The following is a 26,272-nucleotide window of genomic DNA, read 5'->3' as shown; positions in this document are numbered from 1 at the left end:
ACAGAAGTGAAGTGACTTGCCCCAAGTCACACGGCCGCCAAGCGGCGGAGCCGGGATTAGAGCCCGGGCTCTTTCCACTGAGCCACGTTGCTTCTCATATGTGCTAGAGAAGGTTGTGGGATGTGATGTGGCTGGAAAAATCAATCGGGGAAAGCTTTGAGGAGGAGGGCAGATCTTAAGAAGGAGTTGAAGGTGGGGAGTGACGGTCTTCCAAGCCTGGGGAGCAGCATGAGAACGGGGACAGAGGTGGGAGAGCCGAAAGCGGGGAGGATCCAAACAACGGGGATTCCTCCAGGCGCTACCGAGAACGTAGACCGGGAGCGGACAGACTCACCGGCCACAGGAACCGCAGTAGGATGGACCGAGAAGTTGGCGAGTCGGAAGCCAGAAAGGACCAGGAAGGTTCTCACAGAGATGGCAGACAGCCCACCTACTGTGTGACCTTGGGCGAGTCACTTAACTAAAACCACAATGATCACTAATTACGAGACTGCTAGGCTTCTCCCCAGCTCCCCGTACATCTACAGAGCAGCAGCACTGCCTAGTGAACGGAACACAGATGTTCTTCCCCTCGACTCTATTTATCGCCATCGTTCTCGTCTGTCCGTCTCCCCCGATTAGACCGTGAGCCCGTCAAACGGCGGGGACCGTCTCTACCTGTTGCCGACTTGTTCATTCCAAGCGCTTAGTACAGTGCACTGCACGTAGGAAGCGCTCAATAAATACTAAATACTATTGAATGAACACAGGCCTGTGAGTCAGAAGGTCCCGTGTTCTAGTCGAGGTTCTGCCACCTGCCTGCTGGGTGACCTTGGACAAGTCACTTTACTTCTCTTGCCTCGTCTGGTACCTCATCTGTAAAATGGGAATTAAGGCCGTGAGCCCCATGTGGGACAGGGACTGTGTCCAACCCGATTATCCTGTATCTACCCCAGCGCTTAGAACGGTGCCTGGCACATACTAAGTCCTTTACCAATATCACAATTACCGCAGTTATCATCCTTTACCCCGGTCACCGGCTTTGATGCTGCTAGTTTTCCACCTTACGGGTTTTGCAGCGGTGAAGAGGCAGAGATAGGGTGTCCACTCGTCAGGCTGTAGAGTGAACGGTCCATTTTCAGCCGGTTTGCCCCCAGCCAGTCCCAGACGCTCTCCGCCCGCTTTTTATATTCACGGGAGCTTCCCTCTGCCGTAGCTTCTGCTTCCATGTCCCCCAGTTTAGGAACAGGACCAGGGTTCGTACGAGCCTGGGAGAGACGGAAGGCATGGACCTTGAGCAAATGGGAAGGTTCGGGGTACCCGTGGAGGAGCACTCAATCAATCGATCGATTTTATTGAGTACTTACTGCTTGCAGAGCACTGTACTAAGTGCTTGAGAGCACACGGAGGTTGACACAGCGCTGTGGCCCGGTGTGACACGTACACAGACAGCAGCGTGGCGTAGTGGATAGAGCACGGGCCTGGGAGTCAGAAAGTCATGGCGCTTGTCTGCTGTGTGACCTCGGGCAAGTCGCTTCACTTCTCTGTGCCTCGGTTCCCTCATCTGTAAAATGGGGATGAAGACCGTGAGCCCTACATGGGACAACCTGATGACCTTGTATCTACCCAAGTGCTTAGAACGGTGCTTGGCACATATTAAGCGCTTAACAGATGCCGACATTATTAAATGTCACAAGGAGAGATGCACGTTACGATGTAATAATGACGACGGTATTTCTTAAGCACTCACTATGTGCCAGGAACTTTACGAAGTGATGGGATGAATACAAGCATATCGGGTCGGACCCAGTCCCTATTCCACCTGGGGCTCGTAGTCTTAATCTGTCTGGCACATTTAATAATGTCGGCATCTGTTAAGCGCTTAATATGTGCCAAGCACTGTTCTAAGCACTTGGGTAGATACAAGGTCATCAGGTTGTCCCATGTAGGGCTCACAGTCTTCATCCCCATTTTACAGATGAGGGAACCGAGGCACAGAGAAGTGAAGCGATTTGCCCAAAGTCACACAGCTGACAGGTGGCGGAGCTGGGATTTGAACCCGTGACCCCTGACTGAGAACTCACGTCCTCCAAGAGGCCTTCCCAGACTGAGCTTCCCTTTTTCCCTCTGCTCCCTCTGCTGCCTCTCTGCCCCCGCTTCACCTCTCCTCAGCTAAGCCCCCTTTCCCCCTCTTTCCCTCTGCTCCTCCCCTCTCCTTTCCCCTCCCCTCAGCATGGTGCCCATCTGCTCATTTGGATAGATTTTTATTACTCTATTTATTTTATTAATGAGATGTACATCCCCTTGAATCTATTTATTGCTATTGTTTTTGTCTGTCTCCCCCAGTTAGACTGTAAGCCCGTCACTGGGCAGGGATTGACTCTATCTGTCTCCCCCAATTAGACTGTAAGCCCGTCACTGGGCAGGGTTTGACTCTATCTGTTGCCGAATTGTCCATTCCAAGCGCTTAGTACAGTGCTCTGCAAGCAGTAAGCGCTCAATAAATAATAATAATAATGTTGGTGTTTGTTAAGCGCTTACTACGTGCAGAGCACTGTTCTAAGCGCTGGGGTAGATACAGGGGAACGAGGTTGTCCCTCGTGGGGCTCACAGTCTTCACCCCCATTTGACAGATGAGGGAAGTGAGGCACAGGGAAGTGAAGTGACTTGCCCACAGTCACACAACTGACAAATGGCAGAGTCGGGATTCGAACCCAAGGCCATGAATTGAATACTATTGAATGAATGAATGAATGACTTCCCAACCCAGGCTCTCGCCACTAAGCCACGCTGCTTATTTGTGAGGGCCATGAGAAGCTGCCCAAGCCAGAGATGGTTTTGGAGGTGTGGGTGACCCAGACAGATACTCTTGAGCGGCTGCACCCGCTAAGAGGAGGGCTACAAAATGTGATTCCTTGGAGCTACCGGGTATGCACCCTTGAATTTGAGAGACACAGCAAACAGCCGAAGAGCCACGGACTGGTCCTTCTACATCAATCAATCGAATTTATCGAGCACTTACTGTGCGCAGAACACCGTCCTAAGCGCTTGGGAGAGTTCGAAAACAGAGTCCGTAATCACCGCACAACAGTCACTGCCCCTGCCCACAACATGATTACGCACGGTAGTGACAGAGAGGAGTTTTCTCCTCGAGAATTACGATTCTATTTTTTCACTTGGCTCTGAAGCCAGAGATCCGACGATATCGAAACCACAGTGAAATAGTGGCTCTCAGCAGCTCCGAGTTCGAATCCTCTTTACGCCCCATATTTTCAGGGTCCTCTTAGCAAAACATTTCAACTACTCATCGACGTTTACCGAACCGATTCTTTTTCTGCAGTCCTAGTTCCTATTAGGTGAATCTCGATGGCTACCACAAAAGACCGCGATCGACAAGGCCAGGAAGGAAAGATATTTCATATAGGTGGCCTCTGTTTTCTCGCTCTTTTTAAAATAGAGGTCTGCACATTTCAGCATATCTGCTTAAGACAAACATCTGTGTGTGTGCTTTTAGCCCAAGTGGTCCCCGAAGATAAGGGTGGTTTGGGAAAAACGGACCCCACCGGGCTGCATTTGGCGGAGGGGGAGGTCGATCCAAAATGCGCAGGCCAAATTGACCGCACACCGCAAATGCACGGTTGAAAACCACCGAGAGGATTTACCAATGTGTATCTGTGGCTTACAATTAGAGGGTTTCAGCCCGTGGTATCTAAAGAGTGAGTACATTTGATGGGAAGCAGTAGAACGCCCGAGATTTATTTTGGGCTCTGCCGATGGATTTCTGTGGGGCCCGGGACTGAACATCTCCTGAATATTTCTCAGTTTTCCCACCTTTAAAGCCTGGATCAAACTGACCTCCAACGGCCTGGTTCTTAAGAATGCTGTCAGGGTCAATGAGATAATCAATCAGTTCCTGCTCTGGGCAAATTCTGCATTTGGGTGGTGGTGGTGGGTGGGAGTGGGGAGAGAGGAAATAAGTGTTCTTACCAACTAGAGCCGGCTTAATTCCTTAAAACAGTTTTTAAAAGAGATATAATGAGAAGGAAGAACCACAGACAATATTACAGCGATGTTATATTAACTGAACGTACGCTAAGTAGCTCCTCCTCAGACCGGGAGCCCCATGTGGGACAGGGACTGTGTCCAACTTAATTAACCGGTACCTACCCCGCGCTTGACACACAGTAAGCACTTAAAAAATTCCATTAGAAAATAGTAATAATAATAATAATAATGCTCTGAGGAACTCAGCTCGGAGCTTCAAGAACATAAGGGCCTGGGGGACAACCACCTCTTTCTACATGCTATCACACCTAGACCTAGACGCAATGGAATGAATTCCGAGAACAGAAACAAAATGGGTTTAAGAAGCGGCCGAAGGCTCTGATTCATGAGCAGGGACATTAAAAGAGGTAAATATGCGGAGCTCTGCCAAGAGGTGACTAAGGAGGAAAGAGATAAGATCAGTCTACAAATACCTGGAGGCAGTAAACAACAAGGAGAAGGATCAAACCCAACCAAACAAACAAACAATAAAAGCACAACAGGAATTAATTGCGTATTAAGGAATGTGATATTTTGAGAACCTGGGACCTCTTCCGGACACCCCGATAGCTTAAGAGTGGGGGAAGAGCCTTTCAAGGGAAATAGATGGAATAGTTTCTTTGGGGACATTGTGAATTAGAGAGACTGAAATCATCCAATCCATGGTATTTATTGTTTACCCGTGTGCAGAGCACCGTATTAAGCTCTTGTGGGAATACAATATGAAGTTCCCTGCCCTCAAGGAGTTTACCACCCCGAGGGAAACCGAGGACACTGCCATTCAGGAGTGGGGATGCGGGGGATCCCACGGTGCATCAGGGCACCTCCATCTTTGGGCCTCTGTTCAGATTCCTGACCATAGTTTGATGCCTTCAGCACCAGTTTTCGCCCACTGTGGTATAACACAGTTGGTTCTTCTACAACAAATGTTTTCATTACCCGATCTGGATCTAAGACAGGGATCTGTTAGGGAATTTTGGGCCTGCAACGCGTCTCGGGCATTTAATCTATCGGTGGTATGTATTTATTGAGCGCTTTTTGTGGGCAGAGCACTGTGTGAAGCATTTGGGGAAATATAATACAAGAGACGATAGCACATTCCCTCCCCACAAGGTGACTACGGTCTGTTCTGAGCACTCCACAGTCCACAAGTAGATTTTGGTGAAGAAATGGTTGTGTACTTGGAGCTAGGCAAGGTTTGATGCTGCTACACTTCCCAGCCTCTGCTTAAAACTTTAGGGTTTTTTTTGTGACAGTAAAATACTTCATGCAATATTAGAGTATTAGGATATAAAGTATTTTGCTAGTGGCGGACAGACAGTGATTTAGGAATTGGCATCAGAATGCCAGTCCTGATAGTATCTTTCAACGATCTATGCCCTAACCTATTAAATAAGCAAAAAAACTGGTATTTTTTGAATGGTTACTATGGAAAGACCACTGTAACTGTGCACTTAGTGATGATGATAATGATAAAAATAAAAACGATTGTGGTATTTGTTAAATGTTTACTATGTGCCAAGCAGTGTACTAAGCGCTGGGACAGATCCAAGATAATCAGGTCCCACGTGGGGCTCACGATCCAAGTAATGATAATAATGTCGGTATTTGTTAAGCGCTTACTATGTGCCGAGCACTGTTCTAAGCGCTGGGGTAGATACAGGGTAATCAGGTTGTCCCACGTGAGGCTCACAGTTAATCCCCATTTTACAGATGAGGGAACTGAGGCACAGAGAAGTTAAGTGACTTGCCCACAGTCACACAGCTGACAAGAAGGAGGGAGAACGGGTACTGCATCCACATGTTGCAGATGAGAGAACTGAGGCACAGAGAAATTAAGTGACTCGCTCAAGGTCACACAGCAGTTACGGGGCGGAGTGGGATTAGAACTCGGCTCCTGTGACTCTCAAGCCCAGGCTCGATCCACCGGGCCATGCTGCTTGTCCTGAGGAGGGTTCAACAGAGTTAGTAAACATGATCTATCACTGCCAAGAAGAGCAATTGTGCTCAGTGCCACTTTCCCTCCTGTCACTGAGGGTCCCGGCCCCTGGCGTGCTGCATGCCCAAATCTCCTGCGATTAGACTGTGAGCCCGTCATTGGGCAGGGATTGTCTATCTGGTGCCCAAATTGTACATTCCAAGCGCTTAGTTCAGTGCTCTGCACATAGTAAGCACTCAGGAAAGTGCTTACTCGGTAAAGTGTAAGCACTCATACAGCCTTCTCTCTGACCTCCCTTCCTCCTCTCTCGCCCCGCTCCAGTCTATTCTTCACTCCGCTGCCCGGCTCATCTTCCCGCAGAAACGATCTGGGCGTGTCACTCCCCTTCTTAAACACTTCCAGCGGTTGCCTGTCGACCTCCGCTCCAAACAAAAACTCCTCACTCTAGGCTTCGAGGCTCTCCGTCACCTCGCCCCTTCCTACCTCTCCTCCCTTCTCTCTTTCCACTGCCCACCCCGCACGCTCCGCTCCTCCGCCGCCCACCTCTTCACCGTCCCTCGGTCTCGCCCGTCCCGCCGTCGACCCCCGGGCCACGTCCTCCCGCGGTCCCGGAACGCCCTCCCTCCTCACCTCCGCCAGACTGATTCTCTTGCGCTCTTCGAAACCCTACTTAAAACTCACCTCCTCCGAGAGGCCTTCCCAGACTGAGCTCCTCTTCTCCCTCTACTCCCTCTACCGCCCCCCCTTCACCTCTCCGCAGCTAAACCCTCTTTTCCCCCTTTCCCTCTGCTCTTCCCCCTCTCCCTTCCCATCCCCTCGGCACTGTACTCGTCCGCTCGACTGTATATATTTTCATTACCCTATTTATTTTGTTAATGAAATGTACGTCGCCTCGATTCTATTTAGTTGCCATTGTTTTAACGAGATGTTCTCCCCTCGACTCTATTTATCGCCACTGTTCTCATCTGTCCGTCTCCCCCGATTAGACCGTGAGCCCGTCAAACGGCAGGGACCGTCTCTATCTGTTGCTGACTTGTTCATCCCAAGCGCTTAGTACAGTGCTCTGCACATAGTAAGCGCTCAATAAATACTATTGAATGAAAGTAAATACTATTGAATGACTAAAAGCTGCTCCCAAGTACACCCACAGAATGAAGTCTCCTCCAAACCTGGGAAGACTGGTGGCTGCGGGTGTGCCCTGAACTCTGACCTCTGAGTAGCCTCAAATTCTGCTCCTCTAGCCATAGCTGCTTACAGTTTTTTTTTTTCATATTCTATATTTCTCTGTGTTGGGTTTTAATTTTTCATCACTCCTCGTATGCCTGTCTCCAGTTCCTTCTCCCCACTTATACTCTTAGATTGTGAGCCCCTCCCCAGAGGGGCACGGCCTATGTCTAATTCCTTTCTACTCTCTTCCAGCATTTGGTAAGCACTCTTCACGCAGTAAACACTGAATAAAAACTATGACGAATACTGGTTCATTCGAGTCAGCTGTATTTATTAAGCGCTTACTGTGTGGAGAGCGCTGTACTGAGCGCTTGGGACAGTACAATACAGCAATAAAGAGTGACAATCCCTTCCCACAGCGAGCTCATGGTCTAGAGGACTTCTCTATCACTCCTCCTAATACTATTATTACTCGATCTCTGCCCTTACAGTTTAGGTGAGGATGCAGGCATAAAAGTAAATTCCAGGTAGGGGAAGTAACCGAGCATAAGGAGATGTTTGTAGGAGCTAGTGGTGTGACCGGGGTTGCTCTAAAATGAGTTTTCCGTAACATGGGTTTTTCCTGAGCAAAACTACCAGGTGACAGAAGAAATGCCATACTGTTAAAATACTGGGTTATGTTATTACTATTCAACAGAAGCCTAAACAGGGCAGGAAAATAAATAGGATTGGAAGGAGAGGAGCTCAGTCTGCTTTGTTGATATTTAAGCCCTATGGCTTGGCTATTCAAAAGGCTTCATCTCGGGCTATTCAGTGATGAGAGAGAGAAGAAAGGCCAAAAAAAGTTGCTGAGCCTGGAGGCAAATGTTCAGGAGTAGAACATGTGTATTTCTTTCTTCTGGCCGAGTTGGTCCAGGAGGAGTGGAAGGCACTGCCTTCATCATAAACTATGGTTGTTTGTGTTAAAGCAATTATGGTACGGGGAGTTTTCCTAGAATGCCCAAAGGGAGCACTCAGAAACCTCTGTGACTAGGAGCTTGAGATACCACTGCCTCCAGGCGGGGAAGCCACTTACCGCTAACAAGCCAATTTAGGGTGACCACCTGCTTGGCTATTGCTTACATTCAGGATGACAGTCATTGATGGTCTATTTTTAAGCAGGATCTCTGGTGCATCTGGAAGAGGCCAGGATAGTTCAAATACTAATGTTTCTACAAGCCTAATTCAGCTCCGTTATATTTTGCTACCTTCTTCTCTTTCGCCTTTTCGTGTTTGCCGTAATACAGCATGGTTTCTGTTCTTAAACTGTTTATTCTGAACCACAGCCTGGATGAAAGGATAAGAACTGTACCTAGCAGCACGATGGGGTTTTATGATCATTATTATTATTACTATGGCATTTGTTGAGCATTTACTATGTGCCAGGCACTGTACTAAGCGCTGGGGTGGATACCAGCAAATGGGGTTGGACACAGTCCCTGTCCCACGTGAGGCTCACGGTCTCCATCCCCATTTTACAGATGAGGTAAGTGAGGCCCAGAGAAGTGAAGTGACTTGCCCAAGGATCCACAGCAGACAAGTGGCAGAGCCAGGATTAGAACCCAAGACCTTCTGACTCCCAGGCCTGTCCCCTATCCACTACGCCAGGCTGCTTCCCATTATCACTTCTAATGGTTTAACTCTGAATGGAGACAAAGGCTGCATTGATGGGGACACTAGAATGAACTTATCAATTTATGTTCCTACTTGTCTTTATTGTTTAAAATCCATACAGTTATCACTAAATGCATCTACTGCACAGGAATATGAATGTAGACATAATAATAATAATAATATTGGTATTTGTTAAGCCCCTACTAGGTGCAGAGCACTGTTGTAAGCGCTGGGGTAGATAGTGGGAAATCAGGTTGTCCCACATGAGGCTCACAGTCTTAATTCCCATTTTACAGATGAGGGAACTGAGGCACAGAGAAGTTCAGTGATTTGACCACAGTCACACAGCTGACGAGTGGTGGAGCAGGGATTCGAACCCATGACCTCTGACTCCCAAACCCGTGCTCTTTCCACTGAGCCACGCTGCTTCAGAATGAGCCACCTGTTTTATTTAACTATTATTGTCTTTGACTCAGTTTTTTTCAAATGTACATTACCTCCAATTGAATCGGTATGTAATTTCCTTCCTTTTTTTAAAAAAGAAAATTGAAGATTAAAGTAAACCAAGAGGAAAACTACCATGAGATTATTTCCAACAACAGATGACTCAACGAGCACCTGAGAATGTGTTGTACTTGCATGTACTGAGGTTCTGAACTTCCTGTTTCAATAAAATTCCAAACAAGTTGTGTTTCCTTTACAAAAAAATCTATTACATCAAACTCTGTTCCTATAATTTCAGGTTTTTGTCTCCATTCCAATATTTTCTTTGGCCAATGTAGAAACATTCTAATTAAAGTGTAGAGGAAAACAAGCATCATTCATCATGATAAGAATAACACCCAAAGAACATCCTCAGTTTTTCATTCTTTCATTAAGTTATGCAGTTTTTAGTGGTTAAAGCACAGGCATCCCGAAGCCTCAGTTTAAAACCCAGGTAGTGACAAGTCTCTCTGAGTCATCGGAGGAAAAAAAATCAAAATATATCTAGAATTCCTGGAGTAAGTAGAGCATTCTTTAAAAAAATGTCCTTCCGATCCTAGCAGGAAGTTATTACTGTTTTGCAATCACGTAACAAAGATCAAGGTTCTTTTTAAGATACTGAGGCTCGGAAGAAGCCTTCCTATTTTAGAACATACAAACTCTAGTTGAAAGAAATATTTCCACTTCCTTTGGACTCTTCGGATGTTCACTTTTGAATGAATGCTCTGAAGAATTTAAGGCCACTGGGCCCTTGCAAAGAAGTTTGATCCTTTGGAAAATATTGAGTTCGATATGAAGTAACAAGGGTCTCTTCATGGTTCTCTCCCTGATCCCCTGTTCGGTTTGGTAGCTTTCTTCTGAGTCAAGAGTTCAAATAAGAGAAAGAGTGCTCTGCTTAATTTATTACTGTTTTGAAAAAGACCATTTCTACAATGGGTTGAATAGAAAAGCTGTAGCCGCCTCATTACAAGATATGAAACAGGCTAGTTATTCACACACACGGGAGTCTTCTCTCTCCCGAATTCCGGTTGCATTTATTTGGCCATAAATGAGTAGGGTGCGAATGCACTGCTCAAGCATCAACTCTGTAGCATGTTTTCTCTAAATCAAAAAATCGCAGCCGGAGGGAATAACTGCTGTCACCTCAGCTCTGTTTCGAAGCTGCCCGAAGACGCAGAGCTTTGGAAAATGTGTGAGCATTCTTGTCTGGTAGCTAAATAATTGAAGAAGCTAGACACGTTTAATGTAAACAACACAAGCTGCCCTTTTCCGTAGCTCTGTTTCCCAAGAAGAGGGCCACCTGATGAATCTACTTCAGCTACGTTTTTGAGCTCTTCCACCAAGTTCTGACAGCCCCACTCCCCCTTAATTTATGAGTTCCCTCCACAGTTAGGATCTATAAATTACTTATTTATTTATATTAATACCTGTCTGTCAGAGATATGGAACTTGTCTGATTATTGAGGCAGTCACCACGGAGCCAGAGATGAAAACTACGAGGTCATACTTGCTGAGATCTCCAAGCATGGAGGGGACACGCATCCTAAACACTTATACAAGTTCTCCTTCAACAAAGGGGAGACGAAGAAAAAAGAAAAGGGAAAGATCAGGTTTTTATTGTATTTGTTAAGCGCTTACTATTGCCAGGCACTGTTCTGGGGCAGATCCAGGGTGATTAATTCAGACAGAATCCTTGTCCCACATGGGGCTTACAGTCTTAATCCCCATTTTACAGACGAGGTAACTGAGGCAAAGATAATTTAAATGACTTGGCTGCTAAGGTCACATAGCAGACGAGTGGCGGCGCGGGGATTCCTTCTGACTCCCAGGCCTGTGCTCTATCTGCTATGCCTCGTTGTGCACTGTATTACTCTACATCCTTGGCAAGAGCCAAGCCATATTACTTCTGGATCGGCTGATCGCCTTCAGAATCACAGTGTAACTTTGTATCACAGTGTTGCTCAGCAGGCATAAACTCTAAAGTTCTGAGAGCAGCAGCGAGACCTTTTTATAGGTCTAAACATAGCACCCGTCACCTTCAGAAGATCTGGACTCGAGAAATGATTGAGTAAATTTGGCTGCTCTAAAAAGTCCACTGAGGCTCAAGACTATTTCATGAAGGAATAGCAGGTCGGGTCAGAGCTGGGGGTGCCCTGTCTCATTCATTCAGTTCACTGAATCATATTTATTGAGCGCTTACTGTGTGTGGAACACTCTACTAAGCGCTTGGGAGAGTACAATGCAACAATAAACGTACACATTCCCTGCCCACATTGCGCTTACAGTTTACAGGGGGAGACAGGCATTAATACAAATAAAATGAATAAATTATATATATATATATATATGTGTGTTGTGGGCAAGGAACATATAATAATAATAATGTTGGTATTTGTTAAGCGCTTACTATGTACAGAGCACTGTTCTAAGCGCCGGGGTAGACACGAGGGAATCGGGTTGTCCCACGTGGGGCTCACAGTCTTAATCCCCATTTTACAGATGGGGTAACTGAGGCACAGAGAAGTTAAGTGACTTGCCCCCAGTCACACAGCTGACAAGTGGCGGAGCAGGGATTCGAACCCATGACCTCTGACTCCAAAGCCCATGCTCTTTCCACTGAGCCGCGCTGCTTCTCTCTACCAACTCTCTTATATCGTGTTCTGTCTGATCCATCCCCTCTCACTAACGGGGTCAAGCACATCTCCTCCAAGAGCCGTTCCTTAAGGGATGACACACGGCTAGCTGACGGCAGAGATGGCATGACAACCCAGGTCTGGGCTCTTTCCACAGGGCCACGCTGCTTCTCCTGGCCTCTGCCTCCTGGATCTTGATGTCGAAGGCTCTGGACTGTAAGCTCATCACGGGCAGGGAACGTGTCTACTAATTCTGTTGTGTACTCTCCCAGAGGCTTAATACGGCGCTCGGCACATACTTAGAGCTCGGTAAATACCACCGACTGATGGAGTGATTGAAGGCAGCCCACTGAAATGAGTCAAACCGGCTTCACCTGTTTCCCATGAAGTCACAGAAGTTAAAGTTATTTAAAAAAGGAACTGTAATTTCTGGAGTGGGCTCACAACAAGCTGCCTTATTAAGGACTGTTTGTGATCCCACGGACAACAACAAGGAAGAGACTTTGCAAAGGCACTGATGGGCTCTACCTGAGGCAGGTGATTGCTGGCCTGTTGGGGGGTAGAACATGGAAGGAGGCAGGGCTTTCTCTTCCTGTTCTACCCGGTGACAGGCCTGGACCCACCAAAGACTGCCACGTAATAATGCTAAAAATGATGGCATCTGTTAAGCACTTACTATGTGCAAAGCACTGTTCTAACCGCTTGAGGGATACAAGGTGATCAGGTTGTCCCACGTGGGGCTCACGGTTTTAATCCCGATTTTACAGGTAGCCGAGGCCCAGAGATGTGAAGTGACTTGCCCAAAGTCACCCAGCTGACAAGCGGCAGAGCCGGGATTCGAACCCATGACCTCTGACTCCCAAGCCCGGGCTCTCTCCACTGAGCCACAGCTGCCATACCTAAGGCAGATAAAAGGCTTTGAGGTATTTAGGGGGCACCGGGAGGCAGAGGAGCAGAAGCGTGTAGAAAAGCAAGAAGAAAGCATGCTGAGAGCAGAACTCGACAGCAGCGGAAGGCAGCAGCACTTGAAGCAGAAAGAAGCGTCAACAGAAAGGGCTCCTTTGACCACAGACTGGTACTGGACCCTTGGGTGGTGGAGTGAGTGAGTGCACGTATGTGTCACTCCCTTGCACGTTGGGAAGACTAAATAAAAAACTTTTCCCAGTAACCTCGGTTCCCGGCAGGAACGAGCCGGGCGCTTGCGACAATTTCCACTCAGTCGGCTCTATGTCAGTCGCTAGTTTGAACACTGGGAACCTGTAAGCATGCTTCAGAATCTGAAATCCTGGAACGGTACCTAGGAAATTGCCTTAGAAACAAAATGATTCAGTCCGGGGGGAGAAAAAAAACAAACACGCACACGTTTTGATTACAAAATGTTTTTAAGGAAAAGTCTTCTCAATCTACAAGACCCTCCTCACGCATTGAGCCTGATTCCTTCACTTTTCAGTAAATTATTCCTTCACGGTATGAAGTGGCATTCATGTGGTATGTAAGAGTTAAATCAGCTTCCCAAAGTGGGTACCGTTCCCAGGCAGTAACCTGCCCACTGGAGAATGTAGCTTATCAAGTCAAGGTGTTTTCTGAACAGAAACTTCCTCGGTAGGCAACCAGATACACACATCTTAAGACAAATTCACATGGAAGAGGGCTTCGAAAGTATGCACGGATAAATTCTGGTCAATGTGGGAAAAGGAACTAAACCACATTCCCGTCCACTTCTAAAACATCCTTATATGTAATACAGTAAACTCTCATTTCAACAAACCACAGGGGACTCTGAATTTGCGTTTCTTAATTTAAAAATGTATTAAAATGACAGGAGCTCAGTTTAGGAACACAACACACACTTTACATATTCTACAAAAAATGAGAAGTGTTGTGGAAGTATTAAAATGAGAGTGACAGTATTCAAAATCACAATCAGCAGTATAACTTCCCTCCCAAAAGTAGCCCCCCCCAAACCAAAAACACTCAGGAATTCACATAAGTGAAATAAATCCTCGGTTTACAGAATCGTGATTACCTGCCCAGATTTCACGCTATCATTTCTTGGCACTTTCTTGGAAACCTGGGGGAGGACCTGAAAAACCATCTCTCTGCGAAGTTTAGAACAGCTTGAAAAGCAATCACGTAGATATTAAATCACTGAGCCAGTCTCCTGTTGGCATATTGGAATAACAATTATAGTCAAGAGCATTTCACAGGGCACCATTCTTTGTATTTACAGAAATACGTAGCCTTGGAATAGTAAACTCCTTCTGGGGAGAGAATGTGCCCACCAACTGTGTTATACTATACTTCCTATAGTGCTCTGTACACAGTAAGTGTACAATAAGTTTGACTGTTTGATGTAACCTATTTGCTCACATACACAGAGACTTAATAATGATAATAATAATAATGCTATTTCTTAAGAGCTTTCTATGTGCCAAGCACTGTTCCGAGCGCTGGGGTAGATACAAGGTAATCAAGTTGTCCCACGTGGGGCTCACAGCCTTCATCCCCATTTTCCAGATAACTGGTAACTGAGGCACAGAGAAGTTAATGACTTGCCCAAAGTCACACAAGTGGCAGAGGCGGGAATATGATGCTATCGGTGGTCAGGTCTTTTCTATGAGTAGAAGTGAGACTGAAGAGACAGATAAGACAATCTATTGCTCAGTTCTTCACTGTGCTGATGTTTTTAATCACCTGCCAGGCAAAACATTGTACTAGGTACTCTAAGACAAGAAACCTTTTCCTTAGTAGGAAGGATAACAAGTTTACTTAATGTTCACTGCAGAAACCAGAGATATTTAATAGCTTCAAATACCAGTGATGATGAGAATGAGGCTATGCAATGCAAAAAAAGAATTGGCCCAAAAAGAGCACTTCTGAAGTCAAGTTCATCTGTGCTAAGATCATGATTGTCACCATTTATAACGATATTTATTGACTGTCTAATTTTGGGTCAAGCTTTGCGTTAACCTCTATCCAGAAATACAAAAGAAGAATAACTCAAGGTTCCTGCCTTTGAGGAATTTACAATCTGATGGGGGAGGCAGGAAGAAATTCAAGCAACTTTACAGCTTCAAATTTAGATAACTGAATAATAATAGTAATGATAATGATGATGGTATTTGTTAAGTGCTTACTATGTGCCAGGAACTGTGCTAAACTCTGGGGTAGATACAAGTTAATCTGGTTAGACACAATCCCTGTCCCATATGGGGCTCCCAGTTTTAATCTCCGTTTTACAGACGAGGTAACTGAGGCACAGAGAGGTAAATGACTTGCTCAAGGTCCAAGCTGTAGAGCTGGGATTAGAACCCAGGACCTTTTGACTCCCAGGCCTGTGCTCTATCCACTAAGCCATGCTGCTTCTCCAGATCCCATCACCCAGCACCTCAAATGTGCTCTGAAGTTCATATAGCAGCTCTCAATCACTGAGCCTCATCATCGATGATCACCGATGCTCTGATTTTAGGTCTAGGTCTGAATATTTTTTCTAAAGGCACCATCTGTATGGACATAAATAGCGAACTTCCACTCTTCGGAAGAGATTGTGCATTCCAAGCGCTTAGTACAGTGCTCTGCACATAGTAAGCGCTCAATAAATACTACTGAATGAATGAATGAATTTAAAAGAACATGTGGCCAAAGAAAGCAACCGTATTTCTTCCACGCGAGAGGGGGGATCCCAATCAATCAGTGGCATTATTGAGCGCTTTACTGTGTGAAGACCACTGTACTAACTACTTGGGGAAAGTACAATACAACAGAATTGGTAGACAAGATCCCTGTCCACAAGGAGCTTACGGTCTACGGAAGAGAATTAGCACGCTTCTCCAAGAGACTAAAATGGGAACAAGGGAAGAAGCTTGACCTACCGGCAAGAGCACCGGCTTGCAAATCAGAGGATCTGGGTTCTAATTCTGGCTCCGCCACCAGCCTGTTTGATTCCAGACAATTTACTTAACTTCTTGCGCCACAGTTTCCCTATCTGCGACGTGGGTATTACAAACCTGTTCTCCCGATGAAGGGCAGGGATTGTGGTCTGATTGGACTATCTCATGTCTATCCTGATACTTAGTATAGTGCTTGGCATGTAGTCAGCGCCTCACAGATCGTCATTATTTGTATGCTGTGTGTTATTATTACTCTTAGAAGCCTAAGAGTCCATGGGATGCTGTATGATGTAACAGCAGTCCCAGTTTCCCCTCTCGCCTGCTGAGTGACCTTAGGTAAGCCGCTCGACTTGTCTTGGGTTAGCAATGAAGCTACTGTGGCTATCGTGGCCTGGAAGTTCGTGTCTTTGGCCTGGAAATTCTCCAGACCTCAATCTTCCCCAAATCCCACTTCCTCGACCATGTCTTCCTCAGTTAACTCTCAAAACTCTCAGTTCTAGCGACACAAAAGCCACTCCAAACCCTCACGCTTGCATTCATCCATTTTTTTCTCTATATCTATCATCTATCTATCTATCTATCTATCTATCTATCTATCTATCTATCTATCTATCTATCTATCTATCTACCTATCTTCTATCACCTCTATCTATCATCTATCTAATTATCTATCTATCTAATCTATCTAATCTATCTATCTAGTATAAATATAGTCTAGACTGTGAGTTCCTTGATGGCAGGGATTGTGTCTGACTACTGTATCGTAATCTCCCAGTGCAGCGTACAGTGCTCTGCACACAATAAACACTCAATAAATACTATTGATTGGTTTATTATTTTGATTTATTCTGGTATTCATCTTGGCACCTTTTTCTAACTTTTTTTTTTACGGTATTTGTTAAGCACTTACTATGTGCCAGGTCCTGTACTAAGCGATTGGGTAGGTACAATCCGATTAGGTTGGATACAGTCCATGTCCCGCATGGGGCTCACAGGCTTAGTCTGCATTTTACAGATGAAGGAACTGAGGCCCAGAGAAGTGGCTCACCCAAGGTCACACAGCAGACAAGTGGTGGAGCTACGATAAGACCTCAATCTTCCCCAAATCCCACTTCCTCGACCATGTCTTCCTCAGTTAACTCTCAAAACTCTCAGTTCTATCGACACAAAAGCCACTCCAAACCCTCACGCATGCATTCATCCATTTTTCAAATGGATGCTTCAAATTTCCAGGCCCGGGCTCTATCCACTAGGCCGCACTGCTTCTCACGGCAGCATTTGTTTCCTTCATTCATTGTGAGCTCTATGTAGGCGGGGAACCTGCTGTCATTTGCTTCTGATACACTTTACTTCACGCTTAGCATCACACTCGATGGCTATCATTACCCTCCATCAGTAGTATGAGGAAGTATATGGGCTCGGGTTCAAAAGAGTTTTTAAACCAATTGTTCTGCATTACCATAGGTCGGCTCTCTCTAAAGGAAAAATGTTTCTTCACAGGGAACAAGTACAATTCTCCCCTGCCCCAGGTCTAAAAGACAGTTTCAAAGAAGTGCTCAAAGAGGAAGTTTAGCACCCTTGGGCTGCGATGATGCCAATTCTTTCAATTTGGACTCATCAAATCTCCTGAGTCTTCTTGGCACCCAAGCAGAACGAGAGACACAGCCATTCAAAAAAGATGGCACGATGAATGCAGCACTGCAGTTGAAAAAGAAGGAATATGCTATTTTGTTTATTCAAAAGAAGGGGAAACAAATAAGATCCCTTTTAAAATAAACAAAGTCAAAGAGTATACTGGCTTTCATAAAGAGAGAGAAGCAGTAGACAGAGGCGGAGTGATAGAGAGAGAGCAATGAAACTGCCTTTCAAGAACTGAAATGCTTCAGAAATATAATCAAAAAAGATTTATACCAATTTTTTATGGCAAAGATACTGGGTTACACAATCTACAAAAGTCATCAAACTTTTCTCAACAGCTGTCTTTACTAAAACTACAGATATAGGATGGTTTCCCTTCTCATATTTTACCATAATAAATAGCTTTGCTTCAGCCCTTCAACAGTATTTCTTCCAGTTGCTCCAATAAAAACTACTATAAATGACTATACCACCTATAACCCTAAGGACCATGAAATTTATCTGGAATCTGATCTCCCAACCAAACCCCAGCCTTCACCCATTTTCTCTTTTCTCTTAATTTTTCCAGGTGAACTGTGACTCAGTTTCCTCGTCTGGAAGATAATAAAAATAATGTTGGTATTTGTTAAGCGCTTACTATGTGCAGAGCACCGTTCTAAGCGCTGGGGTAGATACAGGGTATCAGGCTGTCTCACGTGAGGCTCACAGTCTTAATCCCCATTTTACAGATGAGGTCACTGAGGCACAGAGAAATGAAGTGACTTGCCCACAGTCACACAGACGGCAAGCGGCAGAGGCAGGATTCGAACCCATGATCTCTGACTCCCAAACCCGGGATCTTTCCACTGAGGCACATGCCAGGCACCGCCCTAAGCACTGAGATAGATACAAGATAATCAGGTCAGACAGAGTCACTGCCTCACAGGGGGCTCACAGTCTAAATAGCAGCATGGCCTAGTGGCAAGAGCACTGGAGTCAGGGGTCGGGGGTTCTAATCCCGGATCTGCCACTTGTCTGCTGTGTGACCTTGGGCAAATCACTTAACTGCTCTGGGCTTCGGTTACCTCATCTGTAAAATGGGGATTGAGACTGTGCTCCCCATGTGGGACGGGGACTATGTTCAACTTGATTATACTTCAGCATTTAGAGGAGCCCTTGGCACACAGTAAGCACTTAACAAGTACCGTAATTATTATCATTTTTAATAAATAGGATGGAGAACAGGTACCAGATCTTGATTTTACAAACGAGAGAACTGAGGCACAGAGAAGTGACTTCCCCAAGGTCACCTAGCAGGCAAGTAGCAAAGGTGGGATTAGAACTCAGGACCCCCGTTTCCCAGGCTCGTGATCTTTCCGGCAGGCCGGGCCGCTTCTCACGCTGTCTGTGAGGCCTTTCGAGAGGAAGAGATCATTTGGTTGCTTTTAATGGCTTTTAAAGGAAACCAGATGTTTCTTATGCATCACTGATGGGTTGCAGGGATTCGCAGGTGGAGGATGGTGACAGTCGCTCTCAGGTCCGTCAGCGAACAGGCCAGGGTTCTCCTGGGGATACGCCGCATCCATTACTCGAACAGGGTGGCTTCCCAGGAAAAACCAATAAAAGCAAATTTCCATTGTTCATTTGCTCCATTTGAAAGGGCTTCAAATAGACAGCAGTGAGCTAGTCAGGAATTTGTTGCTCCCAGAGGTCATCATAAAAATGTGACTACCTACAGGTTCTCTACGACAGTGTGAAAAATGGATTGAGACCGTGAGCCCCAGGTGGGACAGGGACGGTGTCCAATTTGCTTGTATTCAGCCCAGGGCTTAGTACAGTGCCTGGCACATAGTAAGTGCTTAACAAATACCATTATTATTAAACAAAGGCACTGGGGATCACCGGTAATGGAGCCAAAAACACAACCGGTATAACGGCCTCAAAAATGGCCAGATGGCCAAAGAGGATGCCCTCCCCTAGCTTTGGTGATTCACACTGACTTGCCACATGTTTTTTTCTTCTTTTAGCAGCCTCGACTGGGGAAGATATTCCAGTTGCCTGTGAGAGAAGGGCAAGAACTGACAAGAAGAGAGGCACTCGAGATGAGTGGGCGATAAACATTACTCTAAATACCTGCTGCTCCAAAATTATGGGTTCAAAAGATGAGGATCAAATCATAGATGTGGAAGGTAATATCACTTGGGTGGAGAATTTGTCCTCCGTGAGAGGGCCGTCAATCGATGATATTTACTTAGCACTTACTGTGCTCAGCACTGTACTAAGCACTTGGGAGAGTAGCTCGGGGTGGGAAAGGAACACGTCTACCTGTTGTACTGGATCCTTGCAAGTGCTTAGTACAGTGCTCTGCCCCTGATAGGGACTCAATTACCACTGATAGATTTATCGATCGATTATTCATTCATTCATTCAATAGTATTTATTGAGCGCTTACTATGTGCAGAGCACTGTACTAAGCGCTTGGAATGAACAAGTCGGCAACGGATAGAGACGGTCCCTGCCGTTTGACGGGCTTACGGTCTAATCGGGGGAGACGGACAGACGAGGACGATGGCGATAAATAGAGTCGAGGGGAAGAACATCTCGTAAAAACAATGGCGACTAAATAGAATAGAATCGAGGCGATGTACATTTCATTAACAAAATAAATAGGGTAATGAAAATATATACAGTCGAGCGGACGAGTACAGTGCCGAGGGGATGGGAAGGGAGAGGGGGAAGAGCAGAGGGAAAGGGGGAAAAGAGGGTTTAGCTGCGGAGAGGTGAAGGGGGGGCGGTAGAGGGAGTAGAGGGAGAAGAGGAGCTCAGTCTGGGAAGGCCTCTCGGAGGAGGTGAGTTTTAAGTAGGGTTTCGAAGAGCGCAAGAGAATCAGTCTGGCGGAGGTGAGGAGGGAGGGCGTTCCGGGACCGCGGGAGGACGTGGCCCGGGGGTCGACGGCGGGACGGGCGAGACCGAGGGACGGCGAGGAGGTGGGCGGCGGAGGAGCGGAGCGTGCGGGGTGGGCGGTGGAAAGAGAGAAGGGAGGAGAGGTAGGAAGGGGCGAGGTGACGGAGAGCCTCGAAGCCTAGAGTGAGGAGTTTTTGTTTGGAGCGGAGGTCGACAGGCAACCGCTGGAAGTGTTTAAGAAGGGGAGCGACACGCCCAGATCGTTTCTGCGGGAAGATGAGCCGGGCAGCGGAGTGAAGAATAGACCGGAGCGGGGCGAGAGAGGAGGAAGGGAGGTCGGAGAGAAGGCCGACACGGTAGTCTAGCCGGGATGTAACGAGAGCCCGTAGCGGTAAGGTAGCCGTTCGGGTGGAGAGGAGAGGGCGGATCTTGGCGATAGTGTAGAGGTGAAACCGGCAGGTCTCGGTAATGGATAGGGTGCGTGGGGTGAACGAGAGAGACGAGTCAAGGATGACCCCGAGATCGCGGGCCTGAGAGACGGGAAGGATGGTCGTGCCATCCGCGGTGATAGGGAAGTCCGGGAGAGGACCGGGTTCGGGAGGGAAGATGAGGAGCTCGGTCTCGCTCAAGTTGAGTTTTAGGTGGCGGGCCGACATCCAGGTGGAGACGTCCTGGAGGCGGGAGGAGACGCGAGCCCGAAGGGAAGGGGAGAGGACAGGGGCGGAGATGTAGATCCGCGTGTCATCTGCGTAGAGATGGTAGTCGAAGCCGTGAGAGCGGATGAGTTCACGGAGGGAGTGAGTGTAAATGGAGAACGGAAGAGGGCCGAGAACTGACCCTTGAGGAACTCCAACAGTTAAAGGATTACAAAACAGTAGAGTTGGAAGACCTAATCTCTGCCCTCAAGCAGTTTACAATACGGGGGAGTAGAGGGGAGACAAACATGAAAATGAATTTCAGATATATTGGTTTTACTCTTTTATATCTTTTCCACTGTCTGCCTTCCTTCAGGATGCTGCCAATTCGAAATTTAGTTCCAGGCCAGAAAGTCTAAAATGTCACCCTCTAGAGACTGTAAATTGATGTTTTAGCTCCGATATTAGAACTGGACGACTCATGCCAGACGATAGCAAAGTCTAATGGACACCTAAAGGGGTAAGTGGCACAGGACGGAACTTTTCTCAGGTTGAATTCTACTGGGAAAGGTCTGCTAATCAGTAATAATAATAATAATAATAATGAATGCTGTATGTTAAGAGCTTGCTATGTGCCAAGCACTGTTCTAAGCGCTAGGGTAGATACAAGGTAATCAGGTTGTCCCACGTGGGGCTCACGGTCTTAATCCCCATTATACAGATGAGAGAACTGAGAGACAGAGAAGTTAAGTGGCTTGCCCAAGGTCACATAACGGACAAGTGGTGGATCCGGGTTCCGGGTTGGGATTAGAACCCACGTCCTCTGACTCCCAAGCCCGTGCTCTTTCCATTAAGTCACACTGCTTCTCCAACCGACCAAGCAATCAGTGGTATTTATTGAGCATTTACTCTGCACAGAAAACCATACTAAGCGTTTTGTAGCGTGCAATAGAGAGTTTACAATCTAGTGGTGGAGAGAGACAATAAAAGAAATTACACATAGGCAGAAGCGATACATAAATTCTGTAGGAGTAGGGGGTGGAGTGAGTACCTAAATGTCTAGGAGATAAGGACTGAAGCGCATAGGTGACACAATAGGGAGAGAAATAGAATGGGGAGATGAGATATTCATTCAATCATATTTATTGAGCACTAATTGTGTGCAGAGCACTGTACTGAGCGCTTGGGAAGTACAATTCAGGGATAAAAAGAGATAATCCCTGCCCACACCGGGCTTACAGTCAGGGAAGGCTTCCTGGAGTAGATAAGGCTTGGACTAGATAGGCTATTAGTCAGGGAAGGCTCGGAGTAATAATGTTGATATTTGTTAAGCGCCTACTATGCGCAGGGCACTGTTCTAAGCGCTGGGGTAGATACAGGGTCATCAGGTTGTTCCCCATGGGGCTCACAGTCTTCATCCCCATTTTCCAGACGAGGTCACTGAGGCCCAGAGAAGTGAAGTGACTCACCCACAGTCACACGGCTGACATTCGAACCCATGACCTCTGAGTCCCAAGCCCGGGCTCTTTCCACTGAGCCACGCTGCTTCTCGCGCCGATCTTAAGTAAAAGTTCCTATTACTTCTGGGGAAACTAAGTTGATCTGGACCCAGGACTCAGTCAGGGCCAGGTGGGAGGAGAAGGCGGGAGAAGCTGTTTGAGTAGATAAGTCTGCCAGGTGTGAAAGGAGAGGGTGTTTCAGGCCAGAGGGAAGGTGTGAACACGAGATCAGCAGCAAAAGAGATGAGAATGAGGCAGTTCTTTCTTTACCTGCTAGAAAACGCGGCTACTCTTTCTCAGATCATCCATTTTGTTCCACTACCGCCGTCGCTACCCTCGTAGAAACCTTTTACATCACAATTTTGTAAAGAGTGAGTTCCTCCGGGGGAGGCATCACGTCCACCATTTCGATTTCACCTTCCCAAGTGCTTAGACGGTGCTCTGCACACACAGTAAATAGCACTGATTGAATAGCTGAGCTAAAGTCTTCGATCTTTCCCTCCTCTAGTCCCAGTCACGTCGGTCATCTTTCTGGTTGAATGTGTCACTTTCCTCCTTTCCCACTTTCCCAGCTCTGCCACTCGTCAGCTGTGTGACTGTGGGCAAGTCACTTAACTTCTCTGTGCCTCAGTTCCCTCATCTGTAAAATGGGGATTAAGACTGTGAGCCCCACGTGGGACAAGCTGATTCCCCTCTGTCTATCCCAGCGCTTAGAACAGTGCTCGGCACATAGTAAGCGCTTAACAAATACCAACATTATTATTATTATTATCCTTTCAAATCAGAACAACTCCTACTTGCTTCGCTCGCCCTTGTCCCTTAGGTTCAAAGTTCTTCACCGACTGGCTACTAGTAACAGTTTTAATGACATCCATTGAATACCTACTTAGTGCTGAGGACTGTATTTTTTGAAAATAATATTTTTTAATTGCTTATTATGTGACCGGCACTGTACCGCTGTACCAGAGAAGCAGCGGCTTAGTGGAAAGAGCCCGGGCTTGGGAGTCAGAGGTCATAGGTTCTAATCCCGGCTCCACCGCTTGTCAGCTGTGCGACCTTGGGCAAGTCACTTAAGTTCTCTGGGCCTCGTTTACCTCATCTGTAAAATGGGGACGAAGACTGTGAGCCCTACGTGGGACAGGCGGATTATCTTGTATCTACCTTGAGAAGCAGCGTGGCTTAGCAGGGGCTTGGGAGTCAGAGGTCGTGGGTTCTAATCCCGGCTCCGCCACTTGTCTGCTCTGTGACCTTGGGCAAGTCACTTCGCTTCTCTGTGCCTCAGTTACTTCATCGGTAAAAATGGGGATTAAAAAATGTGAGCCCCATGTGGGACAATCTGATTACCCTTTACCTACCCCAGGGCTTAGAGCAGTGCTCTGCACATAGTGTTTAACAAATACCATTATTATTATTATTATTGTTACCCCAGCACTTAGAACAATGCTTGGCACATAGTAAGTGTTCAAAGAATACCAGCACTATTATTATTATTATTATTATTGCCATTACCAAGCACTGAGGTAGATGCAGGCTAATCAGGTTGGATACAGTCCAGGTCCCACATGGGGCTTACAGTCTTATTACCCATTTTACCGATAAGGTAACTGAAGTCACAGAGAAGTGAAGTGACTTGCCCTAGGTCACACAGCAGACAAGGGCTGGAGCCACAATTAGAACCCAGATCCTTCTGAGTCCCAGGATCACGCTCTAACCACTAGGCCACACTGCTTCTTTAACTTCTCGTGTACTAAGCATACTAAGCGTTTGGGAAGCTACAGCAGAAGCAAGAGATGGGTTTCCTCCCCACAGGGAGCTTACAAATATAAAATCAGTCATACTTATTGAGCACCTACTGTATGCAAAGCACTGTACTAAGTGCTTGGGAGAGTAGAACACAGCAATATAACAGCCACATTCCCTGCTCACGATGAGTTTACAAGAGAAAGTTCTCTCGGCCAGACACCGCTCTATGCTCACACTGGTCCGTGCAAACTGCACCTGATGAGGGAGTCAGAAGGTCCTGGGTTCTAATCCTGTTTCTGCCATTTGTCTGCTGCGTAACCTTGGACAAGTCGCTTCACTTCTCAGTTACTTCATCTGTAAAATGGAGATGAAGACTGTGAGCCCTATGTGGGACATGGGCTGGGTCCAACCTGATTAGGCTATATCTGTCCCATTGCTTTGCCTGGAACATGGTAAGCGCTTAATGGACACCATTAAAAAGAAAGAAAAAGTTCCTTTTACTTCTGGGGAAACTCTCTAAGCTGATCTGGACCCAGGACTCAGACCCAGGTAGGAGGAGAAGCCGGGTAGTGAGAGTAAAGCAATTTACCTTCTAACATGCCTCTTCCCCACCAGCTTATCTCAGTACAGCGCGGCTCAGTGGAAAGAGCACGGGCTTTGGAGTCAGAGGTCAGGGGTTCGAATCCCGGCTCGGCCACTTGCCAGCTGTGTGACTTTGGGCAAGTTACTTAACTCCTCTGTGCCTCAGTTCCCTCATCTGTAAAATGGGAATTAAGACCGTGAGCCCCACGTGGGACAACCTGATTCCCCTGTGTCTACCCCAGCGCTTAGAACGGTGCTCGGCACATAGTAAGCGCTTAACAAATACCAACACTATTATTATTATTATTACCTGCTCTGGGTCACCGGCTCCTTTCATCAGGTCCATTCACTGTGCCAAACTCACATCACTCTCCTAATGGAAACCCATTTCTCACCTCCCTTCAAAAACCTACAAAAAAATCTACCTCCTTCAAGATCCACTGTTTTCACAGCTCTAAAGGACACATGTAGTAAGTCTCTGTGTGATTTTGCGGGGGGGCGTTTACTTTTCTCTCCTCTTCAAACTCCTTGAGGGCAGGCCTCTTGCCTCATACTTCTCTTGTAATTCACCTCAATCCCTAGTACCACGTGAAGCAGAAAGTAGCTGCTAAATTAATACTGATGGTGATGATGATGAATTGCAGAATTAAAAAAAAAAAGAAACTGCCTGGTAGATGTCAAAAAAAATACGGATAGCATAGGAATTTTGAAGCGTAACCATGAAATACAAAGGAAAATGGAGGTCTTTTAGAAATGCATTCCAAATTAAGTATTTCGGTAATGCATGGGTCTTTTAGTTTAAATAGACCTGCTCTAAAATAGAGCTATTCCACAATAGAGCTATTGCTCCAATTAAAGGTTTTATGAAGAACAAGATGAAAGGCATTAAAAGTATTTTATTACCTTTGGTGATTTTCTCAAAATGAGTTATTGCCTATCGATTTTAAAATAACACCAATTATTTCATCCTTGAAAAAACACTAAAACCACTTAAAGAACTTATAGTTAGACACAAGAACTCAGATTATCACCATGCCGTATCATAATATTCCTGAAATCCCATTTTCTCATGCAGCATTACTCTGTGGCCAGAAAACGCACTTCAGAAACAGGGATCATTCTGCTTTTTCCTTATGATTTCATAACGGACAGCTGCTTAGAACTCAAAAGACATCCTCTACCCACGGCAACACATAATGACGTCACAAACGGAGATGAGAACTTCTGGTGGGAAATTAGTCCTAGATGAGTTTATGAGTTACGAAGATCCTGTTTTCGTGTCGATATCCTCAGTGGCAAAATTCAAGGAAAGAGAGGAAGTTGCACAAATAAATGATCAAAAACAATCTAAACCATCTAATGTGAATTTACATCAGCATTTCCTCTGTGGTATCGGGTTGTTAAGAAGAGAAAAAGAAACTCCTAAAATTCTGGTTTAGGATGATGACATTTTACCTGAGGTTTGTATGGTTTCCCCACATCTCTGTCCACCAAGTTTTATGGT

At 46.2% G+C, this 26,272-nt stretch overlaps 1 protein-coding gene and 1 long non-coding RNA gene across 2 annotated transcripts in view; one reads left to right on the top strand and one right to left on the bottom strand.

The window, feature by feature from the left end:
• Window positions 1–26,272, bottom strand: part of MCPH1 (microcephalin 1) — a 269,454-nt gene that overhangs the window by 50,089 nt on the left and 193,093 nt on the right. The gene's annotated exons all lie outside the window — the stretch shown is intronic.
• LOC114806556 lies at window positions 19,352–26,116 on the top strand. Its single transcript, XR_003754593.2, has 3 exons — window positions 19,352–19,594; window positions 21,321–21,464; window positions 25,844–26,116. It is a non-coding gene; the product is annotated as an uncharacterized LOC114806556 (long non-coding RNA).

The sequence above is a fragment of the Ornithorhynchus anatinus genome, chromosome X1 (assembly GCF_004115215.2).
Source record: "Ornithorhynchus anatinus isolate Pmale09 chromosome X1, mOrnAna1.pri.v4, whole genome shotgun sequence".
In the NCBI taxonomy this organism is placed as follows: Eukaryota; Metazoa; Chordata; class Mammalia; order Monotremata; family Ornithorhynchidae; genus Ornithorhynchus; species Ornithorhynchus anatinus.
This window is presented reverse-complemented; position numbering and strand designations above follow the sequence as displayed.